Here is a 10,359-nt window from a genome sequence, read left to right on the forward strand (position 1 = left end):
AATTTTACAAAGTTGTGCAGGAAAGATTCAAAGAGCGAGCTCCCCAGCAGCCAGGCCAGGCAGCACCCTCCTGGCTGCAGCACTGCGTGCAGGCAGGGATGGAGGCACTCGGGCTCAGCCCAGCGCTCCTGCGTGCTGGAGCCGGGCACTGAGCACAGACCTTCATTCCCAACAGTTTATCCACGTCAGCACATTCCTTCCTGGAGCACCTCTGTGGCACAGGTCTGGGTGAATTACAGCTGGGATGCAGGAGACAGGTGGGCACTCGAGGTTATCCCTGAATTCCTATTTCTTCTGCTTCTACACTTCCCTTCCTTCTACAAGTATAGACTGAAAGCGCTGCACCTCTCCTCAGTGCCTCCTGCCCTTATCCCAAGCCAGCTGCTATATTAAAAACATTTTACAGCCTCCTGGGTTGTGACAGCATGGTTCTGCTGTTTTTTTTTTTTTTTTTAAATCATATTATTAAAATTATTTGAAAGACTTGTGAAACAGACAGGCAGCTAATGAAATTACAGAGGCTTTGCTAATGGAAATGCTAATGGAAATTAATGCACGCAATTCAGCATTCACGTTTACTTCTGTCTTGGGTTATAGGCCTTGAACTTATGAAATGCAACCAAACGCAAGCACTTAGTCACAAGCACCCCATTGCTTTTAGATAGTACTTGTCATGAGGTGGTGCAAGAGTCTGGACAACTCTCCCTGCATAGCAGAAACCCACAGGATTTTTCCATGCAGAATTCCACCCAACGCGCAACGGCCAACTTTGCAAACCTCAGGCTCTTAGACACTTCTTTTTTTCCCCCCTCTTCAAAATGCCATTAGTCTGAATGAATTTCTCCAAAGTGCAGCCAGAATAACAAATTGTTTCTGGACTAAGATCAGTGCTACTGCAGCGCAAAGGAGACAGGTTCTCTACAGAGCGTCTGCAAGCCTCCACGGAAAGATCCAAGCTGTTGGGCTGCTCCCGTGCTTCCCCAAACCACCCATCAACAAACAATGGCCCTGTGAGCCTTCTGTTTCGCAATCCCTTCCTCGGGATGGACCCAGATCCAACCCAGCAGACCTGTGTTCCCATGGCCCAAGCCGAGCTCTGGGAGGTTTGTTTACAGAGCAGGTTGTGAAGGCAGCTGTCAGCAGCAGTGACACAGCGAGGAGAGCTAACGAGAAACAGTTTGGGAGAGCGATGAAGTTGTATTTGGCAACCGCTTTAATGCTAAGTCCTGGTTTCTGAATAAGGCTCCAGCAAAACACAAAATCGACTGACAGATAGGCAGACACCCTTCAGTCTTACTGCCATGGGTCTGAAGTCCCTGCTGGCACGAGCAGAGCACACTCACATCCCAAATGCTCATCCTGCTGGCACAGACGAGTGGACATCTGTAACTTCAGGCACTACAGGCTGCTAAATGCAAGTACCGTGACTGTTCTCTTGTGATGGGAAATGTTTTTCCAACCTTTCTCTGAGCTTCCAGACAGATTGTTTTGGAGTTGATGTTCCTCCTTCGATGGTGCTCATCGGCAAGCCAGACTGATCTGCTGGGCTTTTCTGTAAGGGGCTGCAAAGGGTGGAGGGAGCCCAAACACCCACGCAGAGCCACGATAAAGAAAAAGTGGTTTCAATAATTAATAAGATACTTCAAGCTGGCCATCTTATGATCTAGCAACTTGAAACAAGTTCCAGCTCTTGCACTGCCTGATCTAGAGCACTGGTCATAACCTGACAGAGGGGAAGGGAGTCTCACACCTCTCCTGGTGGAGAACAAAGAGCCGTGCTCTGCAGACCTCACTAAGGCCCAGCCTGCCCTGCCTTTGCAGAAAGCTGTAGGAAGGAGCCAAGCTAGAGCTTCCAGATAAGAAGCTAGCACTCAGCCCTCTGAGCCACCAATGCAACCCATGTCCTGGCAAATGTGACCACAGGTCCACACAGCTGCAGGTACTCAGCCAACTTCCCTTTATCTCAGCAGATTCAACAGGACTGAAAATGGCATTCTGTTACCACCCGAGGAAAACTTGCTTCACTGATGCACAGACGTCTCAAACTCGCATCAAGTCAGGACCCAGGAGACATTCAGGGGGTTGCACTGTAATCAGGAACTTGATAGAGAATTCACCTCAGGTTAAGAGGGCCTGAAATGAACTCTTGTTCTCCTTTGTACAGTACATCGGGCTGCTTGGTGTATATATCATTATCTAAAATTTTTACTCTTGTAATTTAAAATCGTCTTCTTTTCTGGGAATTCTTGCAGCAGGTTACTGATAAGCTTATCAGAGCACAACGCAACGCCCCGAGCTGCCCCTTCCCCTGGTCCTGCCCATGACCACACACAAGCCATCCCATAAACCCTTCCCCAGATGCACCCACCTCCAGGCTCAGACCCAGGGTGGGACTTCAGGTGTGGCCCTACATCACACCCTCCTCCCCGAGCCGAGCTCCCCCAGCATCCCAGCACCTCCAGCCCTTGTTTCCATGCTGTTTTCACACATTCTGCCTCGCTTGGCAAGCGCCCATTAAAACCTCAACATCTAGTCGTTAGTCTTCCACTGCATCTCCAAGGTAACTCCATTCATACACTGTCAGCTCCTGACAGTTCACTCCCAGCGGCCTGGCAGGCCCTGACTAACATCCATCTTTGACACTCCTACACAGAGGACCATAGCCCTTCCTGCCCTGCAGCATGCAGGAAAACCAAGTCAAACAAAGGAATCACTCTCAACTCATGGGAAAGTTTGGTTTTTTGGATTCACTTAAGCAATCCCAGTTCTCACAAAGTACCATTTGGGCATCAGGCACGTCGTCCCAAATCTCTGCGCATCTCTTTACCCATGCCCTCATTTCCACTTGCCAATACACTTTTTAAATTCCTTCCTCAACCATTTCTAGCATAAAGTGAACTCAGCAGTGACCTGCAACAAGGAGTTTCACAGGAACATTACACCCCCCCCCCCCCCACACACACACCTATTTCTTCTTTAGAGACAGACCTCAGAGTTTTTCATCCCTGCCCTTCTCTGCTTCCAAGGCGGCCTGAAGGAAACAACAAAAATTGAAAATTTGGCCCGAGAACTGAAGGTGCCTTCTACCTTGCCACACAAAGGGAAACCAAAAGACCGTCAGCACCTCGCAGGTTTTTTAATAGCGGCCCGAGCGAGTCCAAGGAAGAAAAGCAGAGCTGTTTGAAGTCAGTGGAAAGTCTTGTCTAAGCCTGGGTTTGTTTGGATGCACTGCAATCTCCCCGTACGTGCGAGTGCGGTAACAAGAGTCTTTCACTGCATTCTTCCACGGTCGAATCATCCAAAGTAATTTTGCAATAGTGCAGAGTCAATATAATTTATAGCAAAAAGGAGTAGCTTGATGTCGGTTTATGTTTCCCCAAATCCTGTTTTCACTGGGCAATTATCGTTTCAGTGGAAAAGGTTCCAAACATCTCCAGTTTTCTGGAGAAGCGCCAAGCTGTCGGATAATGGCAGGGTAATTTTAAACCTGTAATTTACAGGGAGACCATTTCTGCCTGAATCCGTCCTTCAAAAAGCGAGCCTGGGAGAGTTACGCTCCAGACTGCAAGGCAAAAATACCCGACTGTTTCACAGACATGGCCACAGAGAGGCATCCAGCAGGCTTGCAGGTGCTGCAAGAGCCGTGCCCGCCCACGCCAGCGAGTGCCCTGGGAAGGAAGCAGCAATACCACTGCTGCTCTGCCTCTGTCTGCTCCTAGGAAAAGCGTCAGTTAGAAGGAACACAGCCAGACGTTCCAACATCAGCTTCACCTGCTCTTCCACTCCTGGCGTGGAACTTTCCGAGTGGATGTCTCTGCGGGCTTTGGAAGAACGGGAATAGAATCTGGCAACTAAGACGGCTCGGACGTCACCCAGATCCTCTGTGTTGATACCCGACCAGTCACTTCAGCATCCCTGAATAACTTCAGGAGGAAACCCTTCCAGCTTCGCAGAGAAAGTCTCGTACGCCCAAGGGCTGTTCTGCAGCAACAGAAATGCAGCAGAGACTTTCCCGGTCGTTAACGCATTTCGGTAGCAGCGAGGGCCAGAGCTGTAATGATCCCATCAAGCGAGGTCAGCCTCAAAGGCACACGCCTGCTCATCAAGCTGAGAAGTTTGCATGCTGCCGAGGTTACAATTTGAACTTGTTAAGGTAAAGCTAACGCAGGTACCACTAAATAAACTGTAATTACCCTCTGCAGCACCTACGTGGCCACAGTGGTTTTAGTTACCTAACAATGGCACTTGAGCAGCTGGCACAGCGCTCAGAACCCCAAAGCATCCTCAGAAAGGGGCAGTGGCCAAACACCAAGCGTGGGGCTGCCCCTGGGACGCCGAGCAGCAGGACTGGCTGAGCCCACAGACCTCGCTGAACCCCCGAGCGCAGCAAACGCGCTGGGAACAACTCAATTAACGCTCCACACCGCAGACCACAACTGCCAAGAGAACCCTCTTCTGGAGCACAGCTCAGTCTAACGTGTTTTTAGCAGAGATGTAGTCCACAGTCCCTTTAAAAGCAACGGCACCGAAGCACAAAGGTATCCAGGTGTGGTTGCAAACTTCTATCTTAGATTCTTTTCCCAGCCTCACTTGCATTCAGTTCCAATACAAGCGTGTTCACGCTAGCTGATTTTAAACCCCACCAAGACCTATAAACTTGCCTGGAAGAAACCCCCAACCCCCCAGATCACCTACGTACGGGGTTCAGCTCATCCCATAGCAAAGCCCCAGACAGGATATAGCACTGTCTTCAGGACCACCAACTTGCAGTGTTCTACTAGCTTTCAAAGCCTCCTACCTCCAAACATTGCTCCGCTGCTGTTTACCCACGTTTTATGGGTCGGCTGCACTAGTGGAACAGCTGTGCCCCTACAGTTAGGACACAAGGCTTTCGAGATGCTCTGCTCCTATCTATAAACCCACCACCAACAGCAAACCAGAAACCTGTCTCCCCGATACATCCTCCTTTTACACCGGCCCAGTCTCCACAACATGTGTACTTGCAGTGACCACGCTATGAACAACCCCAGCAGCAGAAACATCCACCCCAACTCAGCAGGACAAAACGCCCCGCCTGCGGGATGCTGCGGGCTGAGCCAGGAACTCCAGGCAGCCCAGCTCACATCCTATATTGGAAATCTGTTGCTGTTTTTTTTTCCCCGTGATATTTTCGAACAGATAAAAACAACTCAGCGTGACGTTAGTTACCTAATGCCCTGTTGGCATGACAAAGGCTGCAAACAAGAGCAAGCAAAACAGGAGTTTTCTGGGTAAAGTTCCACTGAATCCAGGGCAAGCAGTAGAAAACAAACAGGAGACAGCGTCCTGAAAACCCTCGAAGAACAAGAAGACTTACCTACGAGCAGCTCTGCAAGCTCTCCCCTCCCTACCAGTGCCACAAGCGGCTCCTCACCGCGTCTCACTCGCTCGGAACGACAGCGGCTCCTCGCTCCCTTATGAGCAGAGCAAGGCAGTTTGTTTAATGCGAGCCTAAGTGCTTTCCGCCGGGCTAAAACCACCACGCCAACCCAGGGAACAGGTTAGACTGTCAAGAGCATGAATACCAAGCAGCACGGTGTGTTTGGATAGAAATGGCCCTGCGCGCTCCTCCCTCTACCTGACACGAACAAACAGGAACGTGGAAGAGCACTGCCACCCCGTGCACTGCTGGGGGCCAGGGTTCTGTGTGTCAGCATCTTCTGTGCCACCAGCCACAGCGCAGAGGCGTCTCACGGCAAAGCTGCTAAATTCTGAGCCCGGTATTTCAGCATAGGTTTTCATCTTGCTTCAAGGTACACAGAGGGTTTATCCGAACCTAAAGATGAAGGTCTTGGGATTAGGAATAAGCAAAATACCACACAGCTCTAAGCTACCGTAGCTTTGACCAGAGGTCCTGCATTTGCTGGCCACAGCTTCAAGCAGGCTTCATGCTTCCTGCTGCGTGTGAAAGTCAAGGGAGGGAGGTTTTGGTGCTACACACGAAGCAGGTGGCCTTTGGGCTGCCTAGGTGACTCCGTCTCACCTTGGAGCCAGCACCGCCAATGCAGCCATTACACAGACATCTGGGATAGGAAGAACGGTGCAGAGGAGCAGAATGATCTTATTTGCAGCACAAATTGTGGTTGCACTCTGATAGAGAGTGTGGAAAACCATCTAAATCTTAATTTCAAAGGACACAAAGGAGCAAAGGTCTGATCGCATCACTGGTGAGAAAGAAATATCTCCTCTGAATCTGCATAAGTTTCAAAGTTTCTATTCACTGACCTCTGCAAAATCAGGTTGGGTGACAGGAATGACTGCATGGCTTCTCCGCAGCCCAGACAAAGCAGATCTGGCTCTATCATGGCTTAACTGGAACTCCCTATTGTGACCAATGGATGAGTAAATGCAGGGCGTTGAGACAGCCTGGTGCCTGGACCACACTGGGAACAGCCAGGCCCAGGCGAGCTGCACAAAGCAGCCCAGGATCCCTTGCAGCTGTAGGATCCCTCTACTGCTGGAATCGAGTTGAGTTTAGCATTAGGAACCTGGCAGCTGATGCTCAGGAAGGCTGCTCCTCGCTGCCCATTCCCACTGCTAGCGCGTGTCCCCACCCAGGGCTTCCATCCAGATCTCCACGCCACACTAAAAATAGGCAGCTCACAAAACCAGCTCTTGGCTGCCACCACTCCCCCCTCAAAGCACAGAGGCTAACTACACTGCCTCTGCAAACAAAAGGAGACTTCACTCCTCCATCTATTTATAAGCTGTTTATTCACAGCTTGCAAGCACGAATTCTTTTCAGATGAGGAGTTTGGGGAAGGATTATGATTTTTCTGGTTCCATGTCACACACACAGCCCAGCACCCAACCTGGTCATGCTTTCACCATCTGAGGTTTTCCTCCTTTTCTTCCAGCTCTCTCATCTAATCTCGTGGCTACCATACCTGCCAGGACGTAGAACATGATGAGATTCCACTCCTGTACCACACTGAGAACACAGTTCTGCTGCTAGAGCCACGCACTGGGCGTGTTCTGGTTTGACTAGTATAAGGCACCTTCACTTTAATAAAAAAAATATTTGTGTTTTCTTTAGTCCACTTCTGACTCACAGCATACTGAGAGGACAAGAGGCATCACCGGACACCTCCTGTTGGCAAGGGCTCCCAGCTCTTGGCTATGCCAGAAGAGCAGCATTAATGAGAACAACAGTGGAAAATGTCTGGCAGAAGGCGAGGTTAGAAGTCTCTCTCCCTTGCTGCCTGTCTCCACACTCATGTCCCAATTTAGTAAGAGCTCCCACTGCTGCTCCCTGGCTTCTGGCAGCTTCCCAAGGCTTATGATGGAAGTGGGATCTTCCAAACCCACCACAAAGCAAGCAGTGCATTAGTATGCTTTCTGCACCTGGCTGAGTGCATTGCCTCCAAGCCACACGTTGGTTGATGGATACGTGAGATATCCCAAAGCCAGACACACCTGCCAGCCAACTCCACATAACTGATGAACTCAAGCTTTTTTTTATAAAAGAATTCCTGTCCAAAAGTGCAAAAAGTACTATTAATAGCACTGAAGTGGTGGATGTCTCCACATTTACTGACATAAGCTTCAGACAGGCCAACAGCTTGGCATTTCAATGCCCAGAAAAGCTGGGACAGCAAAACCTGGAAAGCTTTCAACTGCTGTGCTAACAGACCTGGGGAAGCACTGAGCACCCAGCACAGGAGTTGGCATGATGCAGATGTGCTGGGTTTAAACCCTGCCAGCTCCACTAACAACAAATCAGCAGCAAAGCTGGCTTCAGCAACACACCTGCACCTTCAAGTCTTCCTTCCCCTCTTCAAACAAGCAGTTGGATGGGTACAGCTATCTTCTACAGCAGTGCTTGGTGAGAAAGAGTATGGAGACTCCAGGTCAGCTCACGCTGGGACCAGAGAGGGAAGAGTTACCAGTGGGAGCCACAGCTGCAGTGCTACAGCATCCCTCAGAGCAGAACCACACTCGGGGGCTCCTCCCAGAGCCCAGGTCAGAGCCGAGCAGCACCGAGGTCCCCCTGCTCCATGTCACCAAACACTGACAGGCATCTTGGCTCCCTGAGAGGACAGAGCAGGGAAAGATGCCAAAACCAACCCCAAGGGAAGTTTCATTACTACTGAATGACTAGAGCAGGGCTTGTTTGCTATGTGTTTCCGAATGGTACTTGGCAGATAGCATCCAAGTGCGCAGCGCACAAGCCTGCTTCCTTGCTTATTTTAGGTTACTATCTCTAACCCGCAGTCAAGCCTTAGCTGCAAGTTTTCAGAGGGATTTGTCCATCTCTGTTGTCACTACTTTAAGATTTTCTTTTTGCTACATGAAGCCACAAGCCTTGAGAGCTGGCAGAATACTTCCCCTGCAAAAGTGGGCAGCTCTCTTGCTTCTGTAATCCCACGGTGATGGGGGCAGTTGGGCCCGTCCTTCCCCTTCGTCCCTCTTCAGAAAGATCAGTTTTTGTCTTTAGCCCAACACTCCAGTTAGATAAAACAGGCCAACCAGAAGACAAGACTGCAGAGAACTCCTGCTCTAGAAATTTCAGTCTCCATCTATATGCAATTCCTGCACGTTTTTACAGTTCCTTGTTCACAGCTGGCCTTGCAACTTCAGATTAAGAAGTCTGAGGATGCCGTGAGTCTCCGCTTGATCAGCCTTCAGCAGCACGACAGAGAAGAAAAAACTAAACCGGTGCGACCAGCGATTAACAAGAGCCAAAGGGAGACTTAGAAGGCTAAAACCATTTGGTTTTTGTAAATACTTTGGGATGGGGGAAATTGAAGACTTCAGCACTGATCTACATTTTGCAATTCAAAGGTTCAAAGAGCAATACAGCAGGTTCTGCTGAGCGCACAGCCGCAACCAGCACTGCTCCATGTCCACGTGTTTCAGAAGTTCAGCACCGGACTCGCATACATCAACAGCCACTCCATGCTGGCTTTAGCAGGCCAACCACAGCATTCTGTTACAACTCTGCTTTGATCCTCTCCGTTAAGGCAGCCCTTAGAAAACACGATGACAGGAGTCTCTGCAAGGTTAACAGAACCCAGAACCTCTCCTATCTCAACACCAGCTTGGACAGAAGGAGCTAGATGAGCAAGTGCAGAGCCACAGAGGATCTAAAAGCAACAGTCCCCCACGCAGGGCTCTCTGGCCACGTGATGGAAGGTTTTACCCTCATCTGAAAGGACCCTGGAACAGTGAAGAGCCCTCTGCTCTGAGCACGAGTCGCATGACAAGCAGGCATTTCCTTATTTGAAAATACCACATGGATTTTAGTTTCTGCAACTGATCCACAAGCTAAAAAGAAAAAAAGAAAAAAAACCTCTTTCCGTCTGCTTTCGTTTATCCTCCTCAGGCTGGACGAAGCCCCACAGCACACACTCTCCCATTCATACTGGCAGGCAGAGAATATGACCTGAATTAAACAGAGACCATGCTACACAGCCCTCAGCATGTGCTCACAAACACCAGGCAATCAAAGCACCCTGTGTGTGTGTTCCACCCCTCTCCTCGCTAAGGTAATCAAAGCAGTAAATTATCCTTTGAGGCTCTGTCAGGTCAAGTTTCAAAGTTGATAATTTCCCTGCACACGAACACATGTTTAGCTTAAAACCAAAACAAAACATAAAAAAGCATACATGTTCTCATTCTCTCAAGGCTGTGAAGTTGCTGTGTGTTGCTTAAAAACAGAATAAAATAAAGCCACACAAAACGCAACCACCCACATCATCTTCGCTTCTCACGTTATGTCTGTTAGAATAAACAGGCTCCATTGTCCTCATTCTGTTCAAAACTGCACCAGGAGTACTTCAGCAGATCAGCAAGAGAAGTGTGTCCTCGTGGCTTGCCAGAGCAGCTGGCAGGAGTCACAGTTAGCAGAGAGAAGATGTGGTTACACTGCTTGTCCCCAAAACGCCCACCCCTGCCTTTCCAGCGCCGGGCAGCAACTCGCACGGTCATCCACTTGCTGAACTTCCAGGGAGAAACATTCCTTCCCCTGCACTTCGGTGAGACACCCTGCAAGCTATTTGCTTATCTTCACTCCGTTCCCTCTTTTAAAACCTCTCTGCCTGTGATGGCAACAGAGAGCTTAATTAGGGAAGGCTGCAGATGCGCGGGGCCGTTCCTCGCTCCCTACCCGCCGCTATGCCCCAGCCGTACCCACGCAGCAGCACTTATCTCACACCCAGCCTGGAAGCTCCGGGGTGCAAGGGAATGCCTTGCTGTTTGCACAGCACATAGCAGAGGACTTCACACGCTGATAGGCCTCAGGTGTTTGACAGTACAAACAGGAGTTGTGCAATGCCCCGGGGATTTCAAGCAGCTGGCCTCTCTCATCCCCCCCCTCCC

The 10,359-nt window shown here is 49.9% G+C and overlaps 1 protein-coding gene across 7 annotated transcripts in view; it reads right to left on the reverse strand.

Moving 5' to 3' along the window:
* Positions 1-10,359, reverse strand: part of PLEKHG4 (pleckstrin homology and RhoGEF domain containing G4) — an 82,197-nt gene that overhangs the window by 25,327 nt on the left and 46,511 nt on the right. The window lies entirely within an intron of this gene.

The sequence above is a fragment of the Numida meleagris genome, chromosome 10 (assembly GCF_002078875.1).
Source record: "Numida meleagris isolate 19003 breed g44 Domestic line chromosome 10, NumMel1.0, whole genome shotgun sequence".
Classification (NCBI taxonomy): Eukaryota; Metazoa; Chordata; class Aves; order Galliformes; family Numididae; genus Numida; species Numida meleagris.